Raw genomic sequence first — 25,210 nt, forward strand, 5'->3', positions numbered from 1 at the left:
CGAGGCCGAACTTATCCGTTGTCTCTCCCCGAGACGCATTCTATGGAGGAATACATAAAAGAGAACCTAGCAAAGGGGTTCATTCGACCTTCTTCTTCTCCAGCCGGCGCAGGCTTCTTTTTTGTAAAGAAGAAAGATGGTGGTCTGCGGCCGTGCATCGACTACAGAGGTTTGAACGACATTACCATCAAGAACCGCTATCCTTTACCCCTGATTACTGAGTTCTTTGACAGAGTTAGCGGAGCTACCATCTTTACAAAGCTGGACCTGAGAGGTGCATACAATCTCATCCGGATCCGTGAGGGTGACGAGTGGAAGACCGCATTTAACACCCGTGACGGACATTATGAGTACCTCGTCATGCCCTTCGGATTGAGCAATGCTCCAGCTGTCTTCCAGCATTTCGTCAATGAGATCTTCAGAGACATTCTATACCGTCATGTCGTGGTCTATCTAGATGATATCCTCATTTTTGCCAACAATTTAGAGGAACATCGTTTCTGGGTAAAGGAGGTTCTGTCCCGTCTCCGTGTCAATCATCTTTACTGCAAATTAGAGAAATGCGTCTTTGAAGTCAAGTCCATTCCGTTTCTAGGGTACATTGTGTCCGGTTCCGGACTAGAGATGGATCCTGAGAAACTACAAGCAATCCAGAATTGGCCAGTACCCTTAACCCTCAAAGGGGTCCAGAGGTTCTTAGGGTTCGCCAATTATTACCGAAAGTTTATACGAGACTTTTCCACCATTGTGGCGCCTATTACTGCTTTCACCAAGAAGGGTGCTAACCCGTCCAAGTGGTCTGAAGAAGCCATGCAAGCTTTTCATCTTTTAAAACAGAGGTTCATCTCTGCACCTGTCCTGAAACAGCCTGACGTCGACTCTCCTTTCATCTTAGAGGTGGATGCCTCCTCCGTTGGAGTAGGAGCGGTGTTATCTCAGAGGGCTAAAGATGGTCATTTACATCCTTGCAGTTTCTTCTCACGGAAGTTCTCCCCAGCGGAGCGCAACTATGCCATTGGCGACCAGGAGTTGCTAGCCATCAAGCTCGCTCTAGAGGAGTGGAGATATCTGTTGGAGGGAGCTTCTCATTCAATCACCATCCTTACAGACCACAAGAACCTTCTATATCTAAAAGGCGCACAATGTCTCAACCCTCGTCAGGCCAGATGGGCACTTTTCTTTTCCAGGTTCGACTTTAAACTCCAGTTCTGTCCGGGCTCTCAGAATCGCAAGGCCGATGCCCTTTCCCGCTCATGGGAGCAAGAAAATGAGTCAGAGTCTTCAGACAAGCATCCTATTATAAATCCGTTGGCATTCTCCACGGTAGGGATGGACTCTACGCCCCCATCAGGGAAAAGTTTTGTGAAGCCGACACTAAGGAAGAAGCTCATGCATTGGGCCCATGCTTCCCGTTTTGCCGGACATACAGGTATCCAAAAAACCCTGGAGTTTATCTCTAGGTCCTATTGGTGGCCAACTCTGAAAAAGGACGTTTTGGAGTTTATTGCATCTTGGCCAAAGTGTGCTCAACATAAAGTATCCCGCCAGTCGCCTGCGGGGCAACTGGTTCCACTATCTGTTCCCCGTCGACCATGGACCCATTTGTCGATGGATTTTATTACAGATTTGCCCATGTGCAACAAGTTCAATACCATCTGGGTGGTAGTTGACCGGTTCACCAAGATGGCACACTTCATTCCTCTCACCGGTCTTCCGTCAGCTTCCAAGTTGGCTCAAGTATTCATACAAGAGATCTTCCGACTCCACGGTCTTCCAGAAGAAATTATCTCAGATCGAGGAGTTCAATTCACAGCCAAATTCTGGCGAAGTTTATGTCAAGTCCTCCAAGTCAAGTTAAAGTTTTCCACGGCTTACCATCCTCAGACCAATGGTCAAACTGAGAGGGTGAATCAGGACTTGGAGGCCTTCCTCCGCATCTATGTGTCCTCCTCTCAAGATGACTGGGTTCAATTACTTCCCTGGGCCGAGTTCTGTCATAACAACCAGTATCATTCTTCATCTTCTTCAACACCATTCTTCACCAACTTTGGATTCCACCCTAAAGTCCCTGAGTTCCAACCGCTTCCAGCAACTTCTGTTCCCGCAGTGGATATCACCTTGCATCAGTTTGCCAATATCTGGAAGAGCGTACGATCAGCTCTGCTCAAGGCATCGTTCAGGTACAAGAAGTTTGCGGATAAGAAGCGTCGAGCAGTTCCTGCTCTCAAGGTGGGTGATCGGGTATGGTTATCCACGAAGAATTTGAGGTTAAGAGTTCCCAGTATGAAGTTTGCACCTCGCTACATCGGTCCTTTTAAAATTGATCAAGTCATCAATCCTGTTGCTTACAGACTCCAGTTACCTCCCTTCTTAAAAATACCCAGGACATTCCATGTTTCCCTGTTGAAACCGCTAATCTTGAATCGGTTTCATTCCTCACTTCCACCAACTCCGAAAGTCCAAACTCAACGAGGCGTTGAGTATGAAGTGGCCAAGATCCTGGACTCACGTCACCGTTACGGTCAACTTCAGTATCTCATTGACTGGAAGGGCTATGGTCCTGAAGAACGCTCTTGGACCAATGCCTCTGACGTCCATGCTCCTGCCTTGGTCCGAAATTTCCACGCAAAGTTTCCTTTAAAGCCTAAGAAGTGTCCTGGGGCCACTCCTAAAGGGGGGGGTGCTGTCACGATCCGGGTATCTGGACGCCATTACTTACCCTTCAGATGCCTCCTAAGGCGGGCTCAGCGTTCCAGGACCAGATTCCGCTGTTCCTGAGTTTCCACATGCAGAGTGTCAGAGTGGTGTTTTCATCAGCCGCGGCCTCCGCTGTGCCCGCGTGGTTAAATGTGCATCTATCAGCCTGGCGTCTCCTGTCTCCGGTGGCCGGCGCCGCCATTACTGTTTCCCAGACCACATGGATTACAAACCAAACTTCCCTCCAAGTGTCTGCATGGGCGCAGCCATCTTGGATTCTGTCATCTGATCACTTCCACCAATCTGCTGTTTGTATTGTTGATTTGCATAATTGCCTAGCCAACCCCTTCCTTGCTGCAGGTATAAGTAAGCTGTGCCTGAGCAAGGAAGACGTCAGTGCTTTGGTTGTCAAACCTAGTTCCTGTTTGTCTCTCTTCTATGATTGTCTTCCAGGTTCCAGCTCCTGTCTCAAGACTTCCACCATAGAGACCCGCACCAGCATTCCACCTGCGGTGTAGCCTGACTCTCCAATCCATTGTGGATTCATCTGTTTCCAGCTACAACACTACCTGCTTCCAGCCTCAGCTTCCAGCAGAATACAGCTTCCCTTAAAGGGCCGGTGTCCTTTCTACACTTTACCACTCTCCACCGGAATTATTATTTCTCCGCTCTCAAGTTCTACATTTCAGTTCACATTTCATCGCTCCCAAAGTTCATTTATTATTTAACTGGTTCCAGCCAGTATCCACTCCGTGCTAACAACAGTCTGGTTCCAGCCAGTATCCACAGCAGCTGTTTTACCTTCAGCAACCCAGCTCTTCCTGGAACACCAGCTGGTACAATCCTGGGTTATCTCCATTGCTACAGCCGGGCCTGGTAAGGACTTTCCATCTAGAAGATCATAAGAACTATCTCACACTACCAGTGCCCTGTGGCTCCTGCCATGCTGTAGTACTCAGGAACTGTATTTATTCTTTGCTGACTTTTACGTTTTCTTTTATTGCTGCTGTGATGCGGAGTTGTCATAATAAACATCATTGACTTTTATCTAAGTTGTCATGGTCACGCCTTCGGGCAGTTATTATTCATGTTACTTACATGTCCAGGGGTCTGATACAACCTCCCAGGTTCCGGTACATCTCAGCCCGTACAACTGAGGCTGCCTCCCGTCAGCTCAGGCCCTCAGTTGTGACAACTAGTACTACTAGTATAAAAAAAAAAGCCACCACAGGTATACAATGTAGATGGATGGATAGTATACTTTATGGATGACGAGTGACGACACAGAGGTAGGTACAGCAGTGGCCTACCGTACTGCTATATACAGTATAATGGACCTGGTGGACACTGTCAGCAGACTGCTAAACTACTAGTATAAAAAAAAAAGCCACAGGAGTGTTTTTCAGGCAGACAAACGTATACTGGTGGTCACTGTCAGCAAAACTGTGCACTGTACTCCTGCTATAGCTGCTCCCCAGTCCCCACAATTAAGCAGTGTGAGCACTCAGCACAGATATATCATGCAGCACACTGAGCACAGATATGGTATGGAGCGTTTTTATCAGGCAGAGAACGGATAAAAAACTGGTGGTCACTTAAGTTATCAGCAAAACTCTGCACTGTACTCCTCCTAACAGCTGCTCCCCAATCCTCCCCACAATAGTAAAATAATTTAACAAGCAAAGCTATCAGATCAACTCTCTCGCGGAGAGGACGCCAGCCACGTCCTCTCCCTATCAAATCAATCTCAATGCACGTGTGAAAATGGCGGCGACGCGCGGCTGCTTATATAGAATCCGAATCTCGCGAGAATCCGACAGCGGGATGATGACGTTCGGGCGCGCTCGGGTTAGCCGAGCAAGGCGGGAAGGTTCGAACCTGCCTCGGACCCGTGTAAAATGGGTGAAGTTCGGGGGGGTTCGGTTTCTCTGAAACCGAACCCGCTCATCACTAACAATATTGCATTTATTCCATCATTAGTGGTAGTTGGAGCCACCGTCCCACTCTCACTAAGCATCCCAGATACACAGTTCAGTAGGACTATATAGTAGGCTAGTACTGTATGTGCAGCCTATAGTAGCTCAGGGGGAAATGTATCAAACCTTCTAAAGAGAACACATGAAGAAGCTGCACATAGCAATCAATCAGCTTCTACTGTAGCTACCATTTATCTAGTACATTCCATAAAAGGATAGAATGTGATTTATTGCTATAGGCAGCTTCTCCATTTTGTCCTCAGAAAGCTCAGACGTGATGTTATTGTGGCAGATGAGTCATGTTTAATAACACTCAGTTAAGAGACAGCTTGTAACGTATAACCATTTAACTACATGTCAACAGTAATAACTTAAGAACTTAACGTTTAGCTCTTACCCATCCTGGATGAAGTAGGACCTGGTTTTGTTCTTTTTGCTCACAAGCTTGCATGAGATGATAACTAGCATGACGTCACTGCGGTTGGTCTCTGCAGTCACTGTGACATAAACCTGCTCCGTACCCCTCACCTGCAGGAGAGATGTCAAGGTCTTTTTCACAAAGTTGGTGCCTGAGGTGGTGTCTGTTCTGAGTCCAATACCAAAGCGGAATTTGCCAAACTGTCTATCTGTTAAGGAGTCTGTCCATACAAAGTTGGTCTGCTGGAGGTGACACCGGGGTTGTATAACCAATGCAACAGTGTGATTTGTGGAATTTTCCAATTCAGTGCCCATGGTAGGATTCATATTATACACCTTCATAGACAAAAAGGAGGAATATTACTGAATTAATAAAGGTATGTCATCCACAGATTATACCTGATGCACCATAACATCTACAAACAAATAACATTTTTCACAGAACACAGTAGAGGACAGAATGTGATGCAAGAACATCATGTCCAGTAAAGCACATTCCTGGTAAATATCATATATATGCAAACTGACAGTTATTATTGGTTAACACTGGAAATTCTCAGTCATGCCACCCATTTCTCTGTACTTTGTATACCACACCATCCTGGATTTTTCCATCACATGGGGTACGCTCAAGATCTCAACAATTAGCTTCAAGCCTGACTGGTATACAGTAATACAACAACCTATTGCAATAATTGTACCTGTCTAGTGTCTAGGTCTGTTGTAGTGTCTAGGTCCACTGTATACAGACATTGGGAGCTACTTTATGTAGTGATCATCAGATGTGCACTGCAGAGACCACCTACTTTGAATATACCAGAGATGGTGGTGGAGCAGAGAGTGTATGCACATGGATAGAGGACAGGCATGTGTGCTGTCTTATTGTCCCCATATCTCCATCACAGCCACATCTAACACATCACAGTGGGGAGGGGGCAGGTGGGGTGTCTGGAACCCTTTTATCACGCAGCACCTGGTCTATCCAAACTCCAAGTGCTTTAGCATAACAGCACCCAAGATGCCCAGGGCATGTACAATTAGACAGCCAGATTGCCATTCTACACCCTTTGCGAGTTCGAGTTAGGAAAAATAGGCAATAGTATTACTTAATTCTTTCATTTTGAATCTGTTTTCAATTTTGTTAGTCTACATTTTATTTATGAGATTGTTCTGTTAGCTGCTGTGAATCACCTGCAGCGTAAAATAAAAGTGCTGTAGAGGTAAGACCATAGGATTACACCACTACCCCAATAAAATAAAATCACAACTGACAGCTAGTAAAATGTACTGGGACTTCCACATCTCAGCACGGTGTCTGGATGGTTCTGTGGGGCTAAGGCCTAGCACCTGCCCAGAAGCCTGCTGTTTGAATACCACTGAAGGAAACAGAGTTAACACCTACACAGTGCTCCAAACCACAAATTGTACGATATCCGGACTCTGGGTCGACGCCAATTAGGCCGACACCCATTGGTCGACAGTGGCTAGGTCGACACTAGAAATAGGTCGAAATGGCCATTAGGTTGATATGAACAAGATCGACATGACAAAAGGTTGACATGAGTTTTTCACTTTTTTTTTGGGGGGGGGGGGACTTTTTCCTACTTTACGATCCACGTGGACTACAATTGGAAACGGTAACCTGCCCGAAGCATGGCGAGCAAAGCGAGCCATGCAAGGGGACGCGGTGCACTAATTGGGGTTCCCCGCCACTTGACGGAGAAAACGACACCAAAAAAACTTGTGTCAACCGTTTTTCATGTCAACCTTGTTCATGTCGACCTAATGGCCGTGTCGACCTATTTATAGCGTTGACCTAGCCACTGTCGACCAATGGGTGTCGACCTAATGGGCGTCAACCTAGTTGGTGTCGACCCTGAGTCCCATACCCAGTTGTACACACATGCATACTGTATATACAAATTACCAAACGACTGTGCTCTGTCAAAACAGGGCAACAATCTAAAATTATAAAGAGAAACAGGAGCCTTGTAGTTAGGGTGGCCAATCCCGGGATCGGGGGGATCCCGGGATTTAGGCCCAAAAATGGCCGGGATTTAATCCCGGGATTGGAAGCTCCAATCACGGGGATTGCTCAAACGCTGCCCGGCTTCCTCCTTCCGGGTCCCCAGCGCAGCATGAGAGGTCACGCTGCGCTGTCAGGAGCCGCCAGCAGCAATGAAGGGATGATCCCCTCCCGCCCGCCCTCGGTATATGGTAAATTATATGTGCGGGGCGGGCGGGGCGGGGTGGGGTGAGAGGGCGGCCACCTATCTAAAAGCCAATCCCGGGTATCCCGGGAATCCCGGGATTGGCCATTTTTCAATCCCGATACCCGGGATTGAAAAAATGGCCCGGGATTGGCTTCCCTACTTGTAGTGCATGACATTCTAAAGAACTATGATTTAGCTGAGCCCCAATGTGTATAAAATGAATCAGGCTAATGTGATACAGTAATTTCTCAAGGGTCTTCTACAAATCCTTCTAGATGAAAGCAACAGCATCAAATCGTAGTGCACCGCAAAGGGGTGTGGTTCATCAAATTGACAGTATCTAGGTCGACAATGTTTAGGTCGACCACTATAGGTCGACAGTCACTAGATCGACATGGATGGAAGGTCGACAGGGTTTCTATGTCGACATGTGCTAGGTCAACAGGTCTAAAGGTCGACATGAGGTTTTTGGTTTTTTTTGGGTGTCGTTTTCTTTGTAGAGTGACCGGGATCCCAAATTAGTGCACCGCGTCCCTACGCATGGCTCGCTTCGCTCGCCATGCTTCGGGCATGGTGCCTTCGCTCCACTACCACTTCGCTCGGCACACTTTACCGTTCCAATCGTAGTCCACGTGGATCGTTAAGTATGAAAAAATTCAAAAAAAGAAAAAAAATGTGAAAAACTAATGTCGACCTTTAGACCTGTCGACCTAGCACATGTCGACCTAGAAACCCTGTCGACCTTCCATCCATGTCGACCTAGTGACTGTCGACCTATAGTTGTCGACCTAAACATTGTTGACCTAGATACTGTCGATCTTCAGACAGGATCCCACCGCAAAGAGCCTCCTATAGAAATGCAGGAGAGACTTACAGTAGCTATAGATGATTGGTGGTTGCTCTTGTACTGCACATTCAAGTTGTTAATATGAAGAGGTAAAGAACAATATGTCCATTATAGTGCATTATCCAAAAAGTCTTATCTACCTGTGTGGTAAATCTATTGCTGACGTGTTTCATCTGGCAAACAGATTCTGTAAAAGCTCAGCCAATCAGGAGATTTCTTTCATTACTCACAGTGGAGCATGTCTATGAAGAAGATTCGGTAACCCTCGTTTGCTGGATTGTTGGGCTTTTTTCATTAATTTTTTGCTTTTTTTTATATTAACCCACTAGACTACATTGGATCTATCTAAACAAAAACCAAGTAATAACCACTACATTACAGAAAACAAGGGGGGAACATTAAATATTCATATTATAATATGCAATGAACATAATGAAAAATAAAGGTACATTAATATTTTTTTAATTACTAAGGGTGCACTGATAATATAAAAAGGGGTAAATAATATTAGTTTTAAAATCAAATGAGGATCAGATTACACTTGTTGTTTTCATTTAATAATACATTATTAAATGAAAGCCATAGGGACACATATTAGCTTTTAAGAACTACTGGGAGTCAGTTTTTTTTTTAACCCTGGTACCCACCAGCCAGGAATACTAAGAGGAGACAAATACCCTTCATTAACTTGTCCCTAGATGTTTGGTATCTTCCCCTAGAGCAGGCATGTCAAACTCATGGTCATCCAGCTGTAGGGAAACTACAAGTCCCAGCATGCTTCACCAGCTGATCAGTGGAAGGTATGCTGGCAAAGCCTGCTGGGACTTGTAGTTTCACAACAGCTGGAGGGCCACGAGTTTGACATGTCTGCCCTAGAGGCACCAGTACGATGCAGCATGGTCATTCAGGGAGGGGAGGAGTAGTTGTGTTTTTTGTAGAGATGTGCACCGGACATTTTTCGGGATTTGTGTTTTGTTTTTGGATTTGGTTCCGCGGCCGTGTTTTGGATTCGGACGCGTTTTGGCAAAACTTCTCTGAATTTTTTTTTGGCAGATTCGGGTGTGTTTTGGATTCGGGTGTTTTTTTTCAAAAAACCCTCAAAAACAGCTTAAATCATAGAATGTGGGGGTAATTTTGATCCTGTAGTATTATTAACCTCAATAACCACAATTTCCACTCATTTCCAGTCTATTCTGAACACCTCACAATACTATTTTTAGTCCTAAAATTTGCACCGAGGTCGCTGGATGACTAAGCAAAGCGACCCAAGAGGGCGGCACAAACACCTGGCCCATCTAGGAGTGGCACTGCAGTGTCAGACAGGATGGCACTTAAAAAAATTGGCCCCAAACAGCACATGATGCAAAGAAAAGAAAAAAAGAGGTGCACTGTGGTCGCTGGACGGCTAAGCTAAGCGACAAAAACACCTCAATATCACAGGAATTATTCGTTCTAATCAATGGTATTTTTGGTCCAAATCACTGGAAGAAAATGACAAAATCACTGGAATTATTCATTCTAATCAATGGTATTATTGGTCCAAATCACTGGAAGAAAATGATAAAATCACTGGAATTATTTGTTCTAATCAATGGTATTATTGGTCCAAATCACTGGAAGAAAATGACAAAATCACTGGAATTATTCATTCTAATCAATGTTATTATTGGTCCAAATCACTGGAAGAAAATGACAAAATCACTGGAATTATTCATTCTAATCAATGGTATTATTGGTCCAAATCACTGGAAGAAAATTACAAAATCACTGGAATTATTCGTTCTAATCAATGGTATTATTGGTCCAAATCACTGGAAGAAAATGATAAAATCACTGGAATTATTTGTTCTAATCAATGGTATTATTGGTCCAAATCACTGGAAGAAAATGACAAAATCACTGGAATTATTCATTCTAATCAATGGTATTATTGGTCCAATCACTGGAAGAAAATGACAAAATCACTGGAATTATTCGTTCTAATCAATGGTATTATTGGTCCAAATCACTGGAAGAAAATGACAAAATCACTGGAATTGTTCGTTCTAATCAATGGTATTATTGGTCCAAATCACTGGAAGAAAATGACAAAATCACGGGAATTATTCGTTCTAATCAATGGTATTATTGGTCCAAATCACTGGAAGAAAATGACAAAATCACTGGAATTATTCGTTCTAATCAATGGTATTATTGGTCCAAATCACTGGAAGAAAATGGAATGGATGGATGCTTGCAGTGACACAGAGCTGCAAGATACAGCAATGGCCTACTGTACACAACTATATACTGTTGGGTCACCAAAATGCTGCACTGTAATACTATATATACTGCTCACAAAAATGCCGCACAGATATGGAATGGATACTTGCAGTGACACAGAGCTGCAAGATACAGCAATGGCCTACTGTACTGTACTACTATAATTATTATATAGATGACAGATATAAAGTTACATTGTGGGGGAATCCAGTATACGTTCTGTCACCAGGTACCAGTGAATGACCACATCATGTATATAGGTGACAGATATAAAGTTACATTGTGGTGGAATCCAGTATACGTCCTGTCACCAGGTACCAGTGAATGACCACATCATGTATATAGATGACAGATATAAAGTTACATTGTAGGGGAATCCAGTATACGTTCTGTCACCAGGTACCAGTGAATGGCCACATCATGTATATAGGTGACAGATATAAAGTTACATTGTGAGGGAATCCAGAATACGTTCTGTCACCAGGTACCAGTGAATGACCACATCATGTATATAGATGACAGATATAAAGTTACATTGTGGGGGAATCCAGTATACGTTCTGTCACCAGGTACCAGTGAATGGCCACATCATGTATATAGGTGACAGATATAAGGTTACATTGTGAGGGAATCCAGAATACGTTCTGTCACCAGGTACCAGTGAATGACCACATCATGTATATAGGTGACAGATATAAAGTTACATTGTGGTGGAATCCAGTATACGTCCTGTCACCAGGTACCAGTGAATGACCACATCATGTATATATGTGACAGATATAAAGTTACATTGTGGGGGAATCCAGTATACGTTCTGTCACCAGGTACCAGTGGATGACCACATCATGTATATAGGTGACAGATATAAAGTTACATTGTGGGGGAATCCAGTATACGTTCTGTCACCAGGTACCAGTGAATGGCCACATCATGTATATAGGTGACAGATATAAGGTTACATTGTGAGGGAATCCAGAATACGTTCTGCCACCAGGTACAAGTGAATGACCACATCATGTATATAGGTGACAGATATAAAGTTACATTGTGGTGGAATCCAGTATACGTCCTGTCACCAGGTACCAGTGAATGACCACATCACGTATTTAGATGACAGATATAAAGTTACATTGTGGGGGAATCCAGTATACGTTCTGTCACCAGGTACCAGTGAATGACCACATCATGTATTTAGATGACAGATATAAAGTTACATTGTGGGGGAATCCAGTATACGTTCTGTCACCAGGTACCAGTGAATGGCCATGGTATGATACTGTGCAGATGACCCGATACAGAGGGACTTGTTGCATTGCCTGTCAGGACTGCCCAAGCCCCTTCTTGTAACTTCTTTTGACTAGAGGCAGCAGACACACTGAAGAAAAAGACCCTATTCTCCCCCTGGCAGTACTGTGGATAGAAGGAACTGGAGTTCCTCTACCCTGTTCCCCTAATCTTGGGGACATTCCCTGTTCCCCTCATCTTGGGGACATTTTAAGCAACTGCACATCATAAGAAGTCCACCCCTGCCTGCCAGAGAGTCAGCCAGGAGGAGTGAGTGTGGTGCGATTGGACAAAAGTACAAACTGGGGAGGCCGCCCGCCATATCTGCACAGCACACCGCAGGCGGCAAGAGGCTCAGCTCAGTCTGCCAGGTATGTCTGTGACACTAAACTGTGTGTGTGTGAGTGTGTGTGTGTGTGTGTGTGTGTGTGTGTGTGGTACTTCTGTGGTGGCATGTGGGTTATTTTTGTAGGGTCATGTGGGGTATTTTTGTGAGGGGCATATGGGGTACTTCTGTGGTGGCATGTGGGCTATTTATGTGGGGTCATTTTGTAGGGGTATGTGGCTCACTATAATGGGGGCAAATAGCTGATTTTCTGCTGCGGGGTACACTGGGCTCCACAAGGAATAACAGAGTAGGATCTTGATCCGAGGCACCAACAGGCTCAAAGCTTTAGACTGTTCCCAAGATGCATAGCGCCGCCTCCTCTATAACCCCGCCTCCATGCCAGTGAGCTCAGTTTGTAGTTGGTGCCTGCAGTAGCGGGTCACTTAACAGGGGGCTGCTTCAGGCAGCCTATTCTTAGCTTAAATTTTAAAGACAGAAGAGGACTATTCAAAGGGCTGCAGCAGGCTGTGTCTGATCAACGTTTCTGCTGCAGCTCCATCACCCCCAGCGGCGCTGTATACTCCCGCGCCGCAGCTGCTGGGTCACTACAGCGGAGGCGCCGGCTTCTTCCTCTGTCCTCAAGTGAGTCACACACACGCCGCCGTCTCCCGGATCGCGGGGCCGCTGACAAGGGGGAGGTAAGGGGCTTCTGTGCCGCACTTTGCACCGCGATCCCACCTGGCCGTAGGAGGCGCGTGGACGCAGATTACTGGGCTGATGTTCCACTAGCCACCAGGGTGTTTTTATATGGGCACAGGTCAGGGGGGACGTTGTACCATTACCCTACCACTTTTGTTTTACTGCCCGCATGCCCGGTGGGGATGCCAGCAGGGGGAGTAGGCCGGACCTGAGGCCCCTCCCCCCAGGCCCAGGGCTGCATTTCTACAATGTTCCCGCCCTGGAGCTGCATATCTCTTCCTCACTCCTGACCAGCGGCCATCACAGATTGAGCTGAGCTGTTTCTAGGACTTCTGGGGCAAATCCTCCTCTGTGGAACCGCCTGACTGCCAGTGCTGTGCTTCCTACAGGTCACTTGAGTATTCTACCTGTCACTGCGACTGTGTTAGTTAAGAAAGAGTGCATACTGTCAGGGTTGTGTGGTACAAACACCCTGTGATATACATCCAGTGTTTACTTGCGTTTGTTATATCTATTGTTTTCACATATAGCCATACTGAGTATTACTTTGTTTTGCTAGTCCAGTGCAGTTTATGGTACATAATTTCTGCATGGTACGTTTGTGACTATATACGTGTGTGTGCATGTAGCTGCTGTGTGGTTGCCTTATTGCAGGGTATTTCACTCAGCGTGCTATTCCTATATTACTGTACCTGTGAGGGCCAAGTGTTTCAGGTTTTCTCTGATAATATAGGTTTGTTTCACAAGATATGCTACTGGAGTATTTCTCTGACGTCCTAGTGGATGCTGGGTACTCCGTAAGGACCATGGGGAATAGACGGGCTCCGCAGGAGACTGGGCACTCTAAAGAAAGATTAGGTACTATATCTGGTGTGCACTGGATCCTCCCTCTATGCCCCTCCTCCAGACCTCAGTTAGAATCTGAGCCCGGCCCGAGCTGGTTGCACACTAGGGGCTCTCCTGAGCTTCTAGTAAAGAAAGTATTTGTTAGGTTTTTTATTTTCAGTGAGATCTGCTGGCAACAGACTCACTGCTACGAGGGACTAAGGGGAGAGAAGCGAACCTACCTGCTTGCAGCTAGCTTGGGCTTCTTAGGCTACTGGACACCATTAGCTCCAGAGGGATCGAACACAGGCCCAGCCTCGGTCGTCTGGTCCCAGGGCCGCGCTGCCGTCCCCCTTGCAGAGCCAGAAGCAAGAAGAACATCCTGAAAATCGGCGGCTGAAGACTCCGGTCTTCATTAAGGTAGCGCACAGCACTGCAGCTGTGCGCCATTGCTCCCTATGCACACCACATACTCCGGTCACTGATGGGTGCAGGGCGCTGGGGGGGGGGGGGGGGGGGGCGCCCTGGGCTGCAATTAGAGTACCTTACATTGGCAAACAGCACATAATAAAGTCTAATAAACTATATATGTGCAAAAATCCCCTGCCATAATATAAATATAAGAGCGGGAGAAGTCCGCCGAGAAAGGGGCGGGGCTATCTCCCTCAGCACACTGGCGCCATTTCCTCTTCACAGCTCCGCTGGAAGACAGCTCCCCAGGCTCTCCCCTGCAGTTTCCAGGCTCAAAGGGTAAAAAAGAGAGGGGGGGCACTAAATTAGGCGCAAACTGTATATGTAAAGCAGCTATAGGGAAAATCACTTTGTGTTAGTGTAAATCCCTGATTAAATAGCGCTGTGGTGTGTGCTGGCATACTCTCTCTCTGTCTCCCCAAAGGACTTTGTGGGGTCCTGTCCTCAGTCAGAGCATTCCCTGTGTGTATGCGGTGTGTCGGTACGGCTGTGTCGACATGTTTGATGAGGAGGCTTATGTGGAGGCGGAGCAGGTGCCGATAAGTGTGATGTCACCCCCTGCGGGGCCGACACCAGAGTGGGTGGATATGTGGAAGGTATTAACCGACAGTGTCAACTCCTTACATAAAAGGCTGGATGACGTAACAGCCGTGGGACAGCCGGCTTCTCAGCCCGTGCCTGCCCAGGCGTCTCAAAGACCATCAGGGGCTCAAAAACGCCCGCTACCTCAGATGGCAGACACAGATGTCGACACGGAGTCTGACTCCAGTGTTGACGAGGATGAGACATATACACAATCAGAGCCGGCCTTAGGCATAGGCAAACTAGGCAAATGCCTAGGGCATTTGGTATGCTTAGGGGCACCAGCAGCTTGTGATGATTAAAATGATATGCGGCATGCCTATATTCTGTGTGTGACTGCGGCTGTATCTGCATACGGAATGCTATGTTGCAGTGTATTCCTGGAAATCAATGCAATGTAGCATTTTGTATGCAGATACAGCTGCAGTCGCACACAGAATATAGGCATGCTGCATATAATTTTAATCAGCAGAAGCTGCTTGTGCATTCCTAGCCACATAGTAATGTAAATAAGATGCATTTTCATAAACAAAAGGCGCCCAACGTTAGTAGAGCCGCCAGCTGACTCATGCCAGGCATCTCCTGCAGAACTAGCAGCGGTGCTAGCGGGCACCAGCCAAAATCTTGCCTAGGGCATCATATTGGTTAGGGCCGGCTCTGTACGCAATCCACTAGGGGCATCCGTTGCATGATTACGGCAATGAAAAATGTGTTACACATTTCTGACATTAACCCAAGTACCACTAAAAAGGGTTTTATGTTTGGGGAGAAAAAGCAGCCAGTGTTTTTTCCCCCATCAGATGAGTTGAATGAAGTGTGTGAAGCCGTTTGGTCTGTCCACAGCACCGCGGGTGTTCCCCCGATAAGAAACTGGTAATTTCTAAAAAGTTACTGATGGCGTACCCTTTCCCGCCAGAGGATAGGTCACGTTGGGAGATATCCCCTAGGGTGGATAAGGCGCTCACACGCTTGTCAAAAAAGGTGGCACTGCCGTCTCAGGATACGGCCGCCTTGAAGGAGCCTGCTGATAGAAAGCAGGAGGCTATCCTGAAGTCTGTATATACACACTCAGGTACTATACTGAGACCTGCAATTGCCTCAGCATGGATGTGTAGTGCTGCTGCAGCGTGGTCTGATACCCTGTCAGATAATATTGATACCCTCGACAGGGATACTATTTTGCTAACCATAGAGCATATTAAAGACGTCGTCTTATATATGAGGGATGCACAGAGGGATATTTGCCGGCTGGCATCCAGAATTAATGCAATGTCCATTTCTGCCAGGAGAGTATTATGGACCCGGCAGTGGACAGGTGATGCTGATTCTAAAAGGCACATGGAGGTTTTGCCTTATAAGGGTGAGGAATTGTTTGGGGATGGTCTCTCGGACGTTGTATCCACAGCAACAGCTGGGAAATCGACATTTTTACTTCAGGCTCCCTCACAACCTAAGAAAGCACCGTACTATCAGGTACAGTCCTTTCGGCCTCAGAAAGGCAAGCGGATCAAAGGTGCTTCCTTTCTGCCCAGAGGCAGGGGGAGAGGGAAAAAGCTGCACCAGACAGCCAGTTCCCAGGAACAAAAATCCTCCCCTGCTTCTACTAAGTCCACCGCATGACGCTGGGGCTCCACGGCCGGAGCCGGGTGCGGTGGGGGCGCGTCTCCGGAACTTCAGCGACCAGTGGGTTCACTCACAGGTGGATCCCTGGGTTCTACAAGTGGTATCTCAGGGATACAAGCTGGAGTTCGAGGCTACTCCCCCTCGACGTTACCTCAAATCGGCCTTGCCAGCTGCTCCCAGGGAAAGGGAGGTAGTACTGGCGGCAATTCACAAGCTGTACCTCCAGCAGGTGATAATCAAGGTTCCCCTCCTTCAACAGGGACGGGGTTACTATTCCACAATGTTTGTGGTACCGAAACCAGATGGTTCGGTGAGGCCCAGTCTCAATTTGAAAGCCTTGAACACTTATATAAGGAAGTTCAAGTTCAAGATGGAATCGCTCAGGGCGGTTATTGCAAGCCTGGAAGAGGGGGATTTTATGATGTCGCTGGACATCAAGGATGCATACCTGCATGTCCCCATTTACCCACCTCACCAGGAGTACCTCAGGTTTGTGGTACAGGACTGCCATTACCAATTCCAGACGTTGCCGTTTGGTCTGTCCACAGCACCGCGGGTGTTTACCAAGGTAATGGCCGAAATGATGATACTCCTTCGACGGAAGGGAGTTATAATTATCCCGTACTTGGACGATCTCCTTATAAAGGTGAGGTCCAAGGAGCAGTTACTAGTCAGCGTAGCACTATCTCAGGACGTGCTACTTCAGCACGGCTGGATTCTAAATATCCCAAAGTCACAGCTGATTCCTGCGACGCGTCTGCTGTTCTTGGGCATGATTCTGGACACAGAACAGAAGAAAGTGTTTCTCCCGGAGGAGAAGGCCCAGGAATTATCATCTCTGGTCAGGGACCTCCTGAAACCAAAGCAGGTGTCGGTGCATCACTGCACGCAAGTTCTGGGAAAGATGGTAGCTTCTTACGAAGCAATTCCCTTCGGCAGGTTCCATGCAAGGACCTTTCAGTGGGATCTGTTAGACAAGTGGTCCGGATCGCATCTTCAGATGCATCGATTGATCACCCTGTCCCCGAGGGCCAGGGTGTCTCTGCTCTGGTGGCTGCAGAGTGCGCACCTTCTCGAAGGCCGCAGATTCGGCATACAGGACTGGGTCCTGGTGACCACGGATGCAAGCCTCCGAGATTGGGGGGCAGTCACCCAGGGAAGAAACTTCCAAGGACAATGGTCGAGTCAGGAAACTTCCCTACACATAAATATTCTGGAACTAAGGGCCATTTACAATGCCCTGAGTCAAGCAGAACCCCTGCTTCAAAACCAACCGGTTCTGATTCAGTCAGACAACATCACGGCGGTCGCCCATGTAAACCGCCAGGGCGGCACAAGAAGCAGGGTGGCAATGGCAGAAGCCACAAGGATTCTTCGATGGGCGGAGAATCACGTGATAGCACTGTCAGCAGTGTTCATTCCGGGAGTGGACAACTGGGAAGCCGACTTCCTCAGCAGGCACGACCTCCACCCGGGAGAGTGGGGACTTCATCAAGAAGTCTTCCAGCTGATTGTAAACCGTTGGGAACGGCCACAGGTGGACATGATGGCGTCCCGCCTCAACAAAAAGCTAAAAAGATATTGCGCCAGGTCACGGGACCCTCAGGCGATAGCTGTGGACGCTCTAGTGACACCGTGGGTGTACCAGTCGGTTTATGTGTTCCCTCCTCTTCCTCTCATACCCAAGGTACTGAGGATAATAAGAAAAAGAGGAGTAAGAACAGTACTCATTGTTCCGGATTGGCCAAGAAGAGCTTGGTACCCAGAACTGCAAGAAATGATCTCAGAGGACCCATGGCCTCTGCCGCTCAGACAGGACCTGTTGCAGCAGGGGCCCTGTCTGTTCCAAGACTTACCGCGGCTGCGTTTGATGGCATGGCGGTTGAACACCGGATCCTAAAGGAAAAGGGCATTCCGGAGGAAGTCATTCCAACGCTGATTAAAGCTAGGAAGGATGTGACCGCAAAACATTATCACCGCATATGGCGAAAATATGTTGCTTGGTGTGAGGCCAGGAAGGCCCCAACGGAGGAATTTCAGCTGGGTCGATTTCTGCACTTCCTACAGTCAGGGGTGACTATGAGCCTAAAATTGGGTTCCATTAAGGTCCAGATTTCGGCTCTGTCTATTTTCTTTCAAAAAGAACTGGCTTCACTGCCTGAAGTCCAGACATTTGTTAAAGGAGTGCTGCATATTCAGCCCCCTTTTGTGCCTCAAGTGGCACCTTGGGATCTCAACGTGGTGTTGGATTTCCTAAAGTCGCATTGGTTTGAGCCACTTAAAACCGTGGAACTAAAATATCTCACGTGGAAAGTGGTCATGCTGTTGGCCTTGGCTTCGGCCAGGCGTGTGTCAGAATTGGCGGCTTTGTCATGTAAAAGCCCTTATCTGATCTTCCATATGGATAGGGTGGAATTGAGGACTCGTCCCCAATTTCTTCCTAAGGTGGTATCAGCGTTTCATTTGAACCAACCTATTGTGGTGCCTGCGGCTACTCGGGACTTGGAGGATTCCAAGTTGCTGGACGTAGTCAGGGCCCTGAAAATCTATGTTTCCAGGACGGCTAGAGTCAGGAAAACTGACTCGCTATTTATCCTGCATGCACCCAACAAGCTGGGTGCTCCTGCTTCAAAGCAGACTATTGCTCGCTGGATCTGTAACACGATTCAACTTGCACATTCTGCGGCTGGACTGCCGCATCCTAAATCTGTAAAAGCCCATTCCACAAGGAAGGTGGGCTCTTCTTGGGCGCCTGCCCGAGGGGTCTCGGCTTTACAACTTTGCCGAGCTGCTACTTGGTCGGGTTCAAACACTTTTGCAAAATTTTACAAGTTTGATACCCTGGCTGAGGAGGACCTTGAGTTTGCTCATTCGGTGCTGCAGAGTCATCCGCACTCTCCCGCCCGTTTGGGAGCTTTGGTATAATCCCCATGGTCCTTACGGAGTACCCAGCATCCACTAGGACGTCAGAGAAAATAAGAATTTACTCACCGGTAATTCTATTTCTCGTAGACCGTAGTGGATGCTGGGAGCCCGTCCCAAGTGCGGACACTCTGCAATACATGTATATAGTTATTGCTTAACTAAAGGGTTATTGTTATGAGCCATCCGTTGAATGAGGCTCATTTGTTGTTTCATACTGTTAACTGGGTATAGTTATCACAAGTTGTACGGTGTGATTGGTGTGGCTGGTATGAGTCTTACCCTGGATTCCAAATCCTTTCCTAGTATTGTCAGCTCTTCCGGGCACAGTTTCCTTAACTGAGGTCTGGAGGAGGGGCATAGAGGGAGGAGCCAGTGCACACCAGATATAGTACCTAATCTTTCTTTAGAGTGCCCAGTCTCCTGCGGAGCCCGTCTATTCCCCATGGTCCTTACGGAGTACCCAGCATCCACTACGGACTACGAGAAATAGAATTACTGGTGAGTAAATTCTTATTTTTTTACTTGTGAATTATAGTCACCATATGTTCTATTCCTATTGAACTCTCGGTCTGTGCCAGCTTCGGCTGTTTCTCTGAGAGTTCTTACTAGGTATAGTGCTGCTACAAAATAAAAAATATCTTTTTGTACCGGGTTGCCCATTACTGTGCGCATTGTTATGTCTGCAACATGTGGCAACGACTTTGTGGCCTCTCCCACACTGCATGGTAGTGAGGCCACTGACAGAATGGAGGATAATTTAGCAGCTGAGAGTTCAGGTTCAGGGGCTTCCTAGCCCCCCAGTGGGTCGGTAGCACTCGGGGCATCACAAGAACCACCTTGGGCTACATTTTCCACATTGTTAAACACGCTTGTAACAAAATTGACACCCGTTGTGGGACCACCTGTGCTGCTACCACAGATTATGGTCCCAGCTGTGAACCCGCCACGGGCGGCTCAGCTTCCATTCAGTTACAGCATTTGAACCGATCCATGTCCAAATCTAAGGGTCACTCTCGCCCGCATAAGACTAAGTCGTCTACTAAAAGGGCCATTACCTCCTCCCAATCCGCGGCCTTAACTGACACATCCTCCGAGGAGGACGGTGCTTATACTGACCCCTCGGACACTGACGCTGACGTTTCAGATGGGGAGGGTAAATCGGCCGTGGATGTCTCGAATTTGATTGAGGCGATACGGCTCATTCTTCAGGTAGCTGATGATTCTGAGCCTGAGATTGTCTCCAAGAAAAGTGATAGGTTTAAGCATAAGAAGGTGGTTAAGCAGGTTCTACCCTACTCTAAACACCTGACTGACATATGTCAGGAATCCTGGGAAAATCCGGGGACAAAGTTTACACTGAATAAGAGACTGTTGGCTCGCTATCCTCTCTCTGCGGAGGTGTGTAAAAATTGGTAAACCCCTCTGCCTGTAGATACTCATGTGGCGCGTATGGTTATTTCCTCTGCCCTGCCAGTAACTACCGCCACCTCTCTGAAGGAACTGACGGATCGTAGGGTGGAGGGCTGTTTAAAAGCGATTTATACCCTGTCTGGGGCTGTTTAAAGGCCAACTATTGCAGCGACTTGGGCTGCTGAAGCTGTTGAGGCGTGGGCTCAGGAACTCGAGGCGGAACTGCCTTCTGATGCTTCTGAGCATGCTCGACAATGTCTCTCATATATTGCCACGGCTTCTCTGTATCTTAAGGAGGCGGCCTCCGATGCCAGGGTGCTCGCGGCCAAGGCTGCTACTGCGTCCGTTTTGGCCAGACGTATCCTTTGGTTGAGATACTTGTCGGTGGATTTGGATTCCTGAAAAACCCTGAAGGTACTTCCTTTCAAGGGAGACTTTCTCTTTGGAGAGGACCTCAATAAGATTGTGGCTGACCTGGCTACTGCTAAAACAGCCTGCCTATCTAGTACGGATCCCAGGGTGGGGGGCCGACTTCTAGGTTTTACCCAGGAATGGTTGAAGACCACTTCGGATACCTGGGTGAGGGAAGTCGTTGCTCGAGGTTACGCCATACCCTTTAAGAATTGCCCCCCTCATCGATTTTGCCTGACAGATGTGCCTCTGGATCCGGCAAAAGCAAACACGTTGCATTCAGTGGTACATTCCCTCCTGTCCACAGGAGTGGTGGTACAGGTGCCTCTGACTCAGAGGGGTGAGGGGTTCTATTCACCGCTGTTTCTAGTCCCGAAACCTAACGGGTCCTCGCGGCCCATTCTCAATCTGAAGTCCTTGAAAAGCATGTGCGAATTTCCAAGTTCCGTATTGAAACGCTGCTCTCTATTGTTCTGGCCATGGAGCCTAGGGACTATATGGTCTCCCTGGACATACAGGATGCCTACCTACATATTCCTATTGCAGTATCTCATCAGCAGTACCTGCGGTTTGCAGAGGGCAACCTTCATTATCAATTTAGGGCGTTACCTTTTGGTTTGACAACGGCTCCGCAAGTCTTCACCAAGGTTATGGCGGTCATGATGGCCACGCTACGCCGTCAAGGGGTCAGGATACTACCATACCTAGACGATTTGTTGATCATGGCGAGTTCCCCAGAACTTCCCCTGTGTCATCTCGATTTGACAATCCAGTGCATGAAAGCCCACGGATGGCTGATCAACTGGAAGAAGTCCTCCCTGGTTCCGGCTCGGAGCATGGTACACCTGGGCGCGTTATTGGACACCCACAACCAGCGGTTGTTCCTGTCTCAGGAGAAAGTCCTGAAGCTTCAGGACAAGATCCCAGCATCTGATACAGAACAGACCTGTTCAAGTACAATCGGACAACGCCACCACAGTGGCGTACATCAATCATCAGGGCGGCACTCGAAGCCACATGGCAATGAGGGAAGTATCAAGGATTCTTCAGTGGGCAGAACGCCATCTGCCGGCCATATCAGTAGTGTTCATTCCGGGCGTTCTGAACTGAGAGGCGGACTATCTCCATCGTCAGGACGTGCACGCCGGAGAATGGAGCCTACATCCTGAGGTGTTTCAACTTCTCGTGGACAAGTGGGGCCTCCCAGATGTGGACCTGATTGCATCTCGACACAATCACAAGGTTCGGGTCTTCGGAGGAAGGACAAGGGATCCTCAAGCAGCGTTCGTGGATGCCCTGTCAATCCCGTGGAACTTTCGGCTGCCGTATGTGTTCCCCCCAGTGTCACTACTGCCCAGAGTAATACGGAAGTTCAAGAAAGAAGGAGGAATCCTACTTCTAGTCGCTCCAGCGTGGCCCAGGCGGCACTGGTTCTCCGATCTACAGGGCCTCTCGTTGGATCGTTCCCTTCTACTTCCACAACGAACAGATGACCTCGTTCAGGGCCCTTGTGTTTACCAGGATTTGGCCCGTCTGGCTTTGATGGCATGGCTCTTGAAGCTTCCATCCTGAGGGCCAAGGGTTTTTCTGAGGCGGTCGTTCAAACTATGTTGAAGGCCCGTAAGCCGGCTTCTGCTTGGATATACCATAGAGTCTGGAATGCTTACTTTACTTAGTGTGCGTCTCACAATCATGACGTTTTCAGGTTTAGTACGGCCAAACTATTGGCTTTTCTACAGCAAGGCCTGGATTTAGGCCTGCGTCTGGCCTCCCTCAAGGTTCACATCTCGACCTTGTCAGTTTGGTTTCAGAAAAAGATCGCTACCCTACCTGATGTCCATACGTTCACTCAGGGTGTGCTGAGGATTCAGCCTCCTTATGTGCCACCTGTGGCCCCTTGGGATCTGTCGGTGGTTTTGGACGCTTTACAAGAGTCTCCATTTGAGCCTCTTACCTCTGCTGACCTTAAGTGACTTTCCCTTAAGGTGTTGTTTTTGCTGGCTATTGCTTCAGCTAGGAGGGTCTCGGACTTGGGCGCCTTGTCCTATAAGTCCCCCTTTTTTGATTTTTCATCATGACCGGGCGATTCTTCGGACACGTCCAGGTTATTTACCCAAGGTGGTGTCTTCTTTCCACCTTAACCAGGAGATTGTGGTTCCGGCCTTTAATTCTCCTTAGTTGTCTTCAAAAGAGCGGTCTTTGGATGTGGTACAGGCTCTCCGTATCTATGTGAAGAGAACTTCCTCCATTAGGAAATCTGATTCTCTTTTTGTGTTGTTTGGTTTTCACAAACGTGGCTGGCCTGCTTCTAAGTAGACAATGGCCAGATGGACTAGAATGGTGATTGCACATGCTTATGTACAGGCTGGTCGTCTGGTTCCTGCTACCATCAAAGCCCACTCTACTCGGTCGGTTGGACCTTGGGCGGCCCACCGTGGTGCGACCCTTGAACAATTGTGCAAGGCGGCTACGTGGTCCTCGAGGAACACGTTTATTAGGTTCTAGCCTTTGATACTGCCGCTCCCAGGATGCTTCCTTTGGACGCCGGGTTCTTGTGCCCCCTCCCATAAGGAACTGCTTTAGGACATCCCCAATGTTATTCCTTGTGGAGCCCAGTGTACTCCGCAGCAGAAAACGAGATTTATGGTAAGAACTTACCGTTGTTAAATCTCTTTCTGCGAGGTACCTGGGCTCCACAAGGCGCCCACCCTGACGCACTTAGCTTTTTTTGGGTTGGTATTGGCATAGCCACTGACACCCTCTCCTGCGGTAAGTGTGTGGTGTAATAGGCTACGAGCGGTTGTCGTCTCTGGTACCTGCTACTGCATTGTGCTGATTAACTAAACTGAGCTTACTGGCATGGAGGCGGGGTTATAGAGGAGGCGGCGCTAAGCATCTTGGGAACAGTCTAAAGCTTTGAGCCTGTTGGTGCCTCGGATCAAGATCCTACTCTACACCCCCGATGTTATTCCTTGTGGAGCCCAGTGTACCTCGCACAAAGAGATTTAACAACGGTAAGTTTTTACCATAAATCTCGTTTTTTTAATAGCAAATATTCTACATTTTGTTGTATTATACAATAATAAATGGTATTGTAATATGCTGCTTATATTGTGGAGTACTTCGTATTTTTTTTCTTTTTCCAGTAATATTTTTTTTAATTAAAAACTAGCCCATTTTTTGTATTAATGTAATATCCTTATAAAGTGGGTTCGTACCTGAAGCTCGATCGTCTTCGTGATCGGCCGTATCCACTCTTCAACGATGCCGAGGCCAGCGACTATCCGTTCCGTCACCTGTAGGGCTGGGGCAGAAGGACCAGGAGAACCCCAGAAGAACAACCCAAACACACTACACTCAAGGACCACTACACATGGGGGCGGTGACAACCATTTATTGCACTGAAGATATCAGTCACCGCTATAACTCAATTCTCTTTAAACACAATTGCATAGGTTGAACATTACTACAATACCCTGAGTCTTTCCCTTTCTATAACAGTGTTCACAGTTTCAACATCTCAAAGGTACAACTATGACTGAATCAAACAATCAAATATATCACAGGCACTACCAAACATTTGGAAGGTAACGTTGTCTTAGGGTATGGAGTGTCCTGGCAGTAACGCGGAAGCACTTCCTAGACTGTCCACAAGATGGCGTTATACGCCAGGGACTAATGTTCAGTTCCTGCGCCCCAGCGGGCGTTTGCGGCCAATGTCCTTCTAACAGACTACACGCACTGAAACAGAGGACTCCTGGGAAGACGTCAGTGGACGCAAGGTAAGTATTCGTATGGAGGTGTGCCAAAGTGACTGTTCGTGATATAACGTGGTATCAGCGGCTAGCGGTACTAGCCGTATTTGGATCCACGGAAAAGTAAGTCAGAGGGGGTCATAACTGGCCAGAATTCACCTACATATACACATATAACGTCACCGCTTGAAACTGTGGTACGGTACCTTAAGCTGGAGGTGCTTATTACTTTGGGTCAGGGGCGTCCCCCTTGTTTCCTGGGGGGGGGGGCACTTGTAGAGTCAGCCTATTGCGGCTGTCTGCAGGCTGTTTTAGGGTCTTGCTTCTGATGGGGAGCCAATATAACAGAGGAGCCCTAGGTCAGTGGGGCTGCTGGTTATGCGGGGCCTTAGAATGCTGTCCCTGAGCAGACCTCTAACTCCAGTTAGTGGGGCCTAACTGCAAGGGGCCGTTGATGCAGGTACCTGTTGAGGTGCTGGCTCCTG

At 47.6% G+C, this 25,210-nt stretch overlaps 1 long non-coding RNA gene across 1 annotated transcript in view; it reads right to left on the reverse strand.

Moving 5' to 3' along the window:
- Nucleotides 1–5,422, reverse strand: part of LOC134969997 (uncharacterized) — a 42,864-nt gene extending 37,442 nt beyond the window's left edge. The window contains exon 1 of the long non-coding RNA XR_010189607.1: nt 5,071–5,422. This is a non-coding gene — a long non-coding RNA (uncharacterized LOC134969997). The remainder of the gene's footprint in view (nt 1–5,070) is intronic.
- Between the last annotated feature and the right edge of the window lie 19,788 nt (nt 5,423–25,210).

The sequence above is a fragment of the Pseudophryne corroboree genome, chromosome 11, assembly GCF_028390025.1.
Source record: "Pseudophryne corroboree isolate aPseCor3 chromosome 11, aPseCor3.hap2, whole genome shotgun sequence".
In the NCBI taxonomy this organism is placed as follows: domain Eukaryota; kingdom Metazoa; phylum Chordata; class Amphibia; order Anura; family Myobatrachidae; genus Pseudophryne; species Pseudophryne corroboree.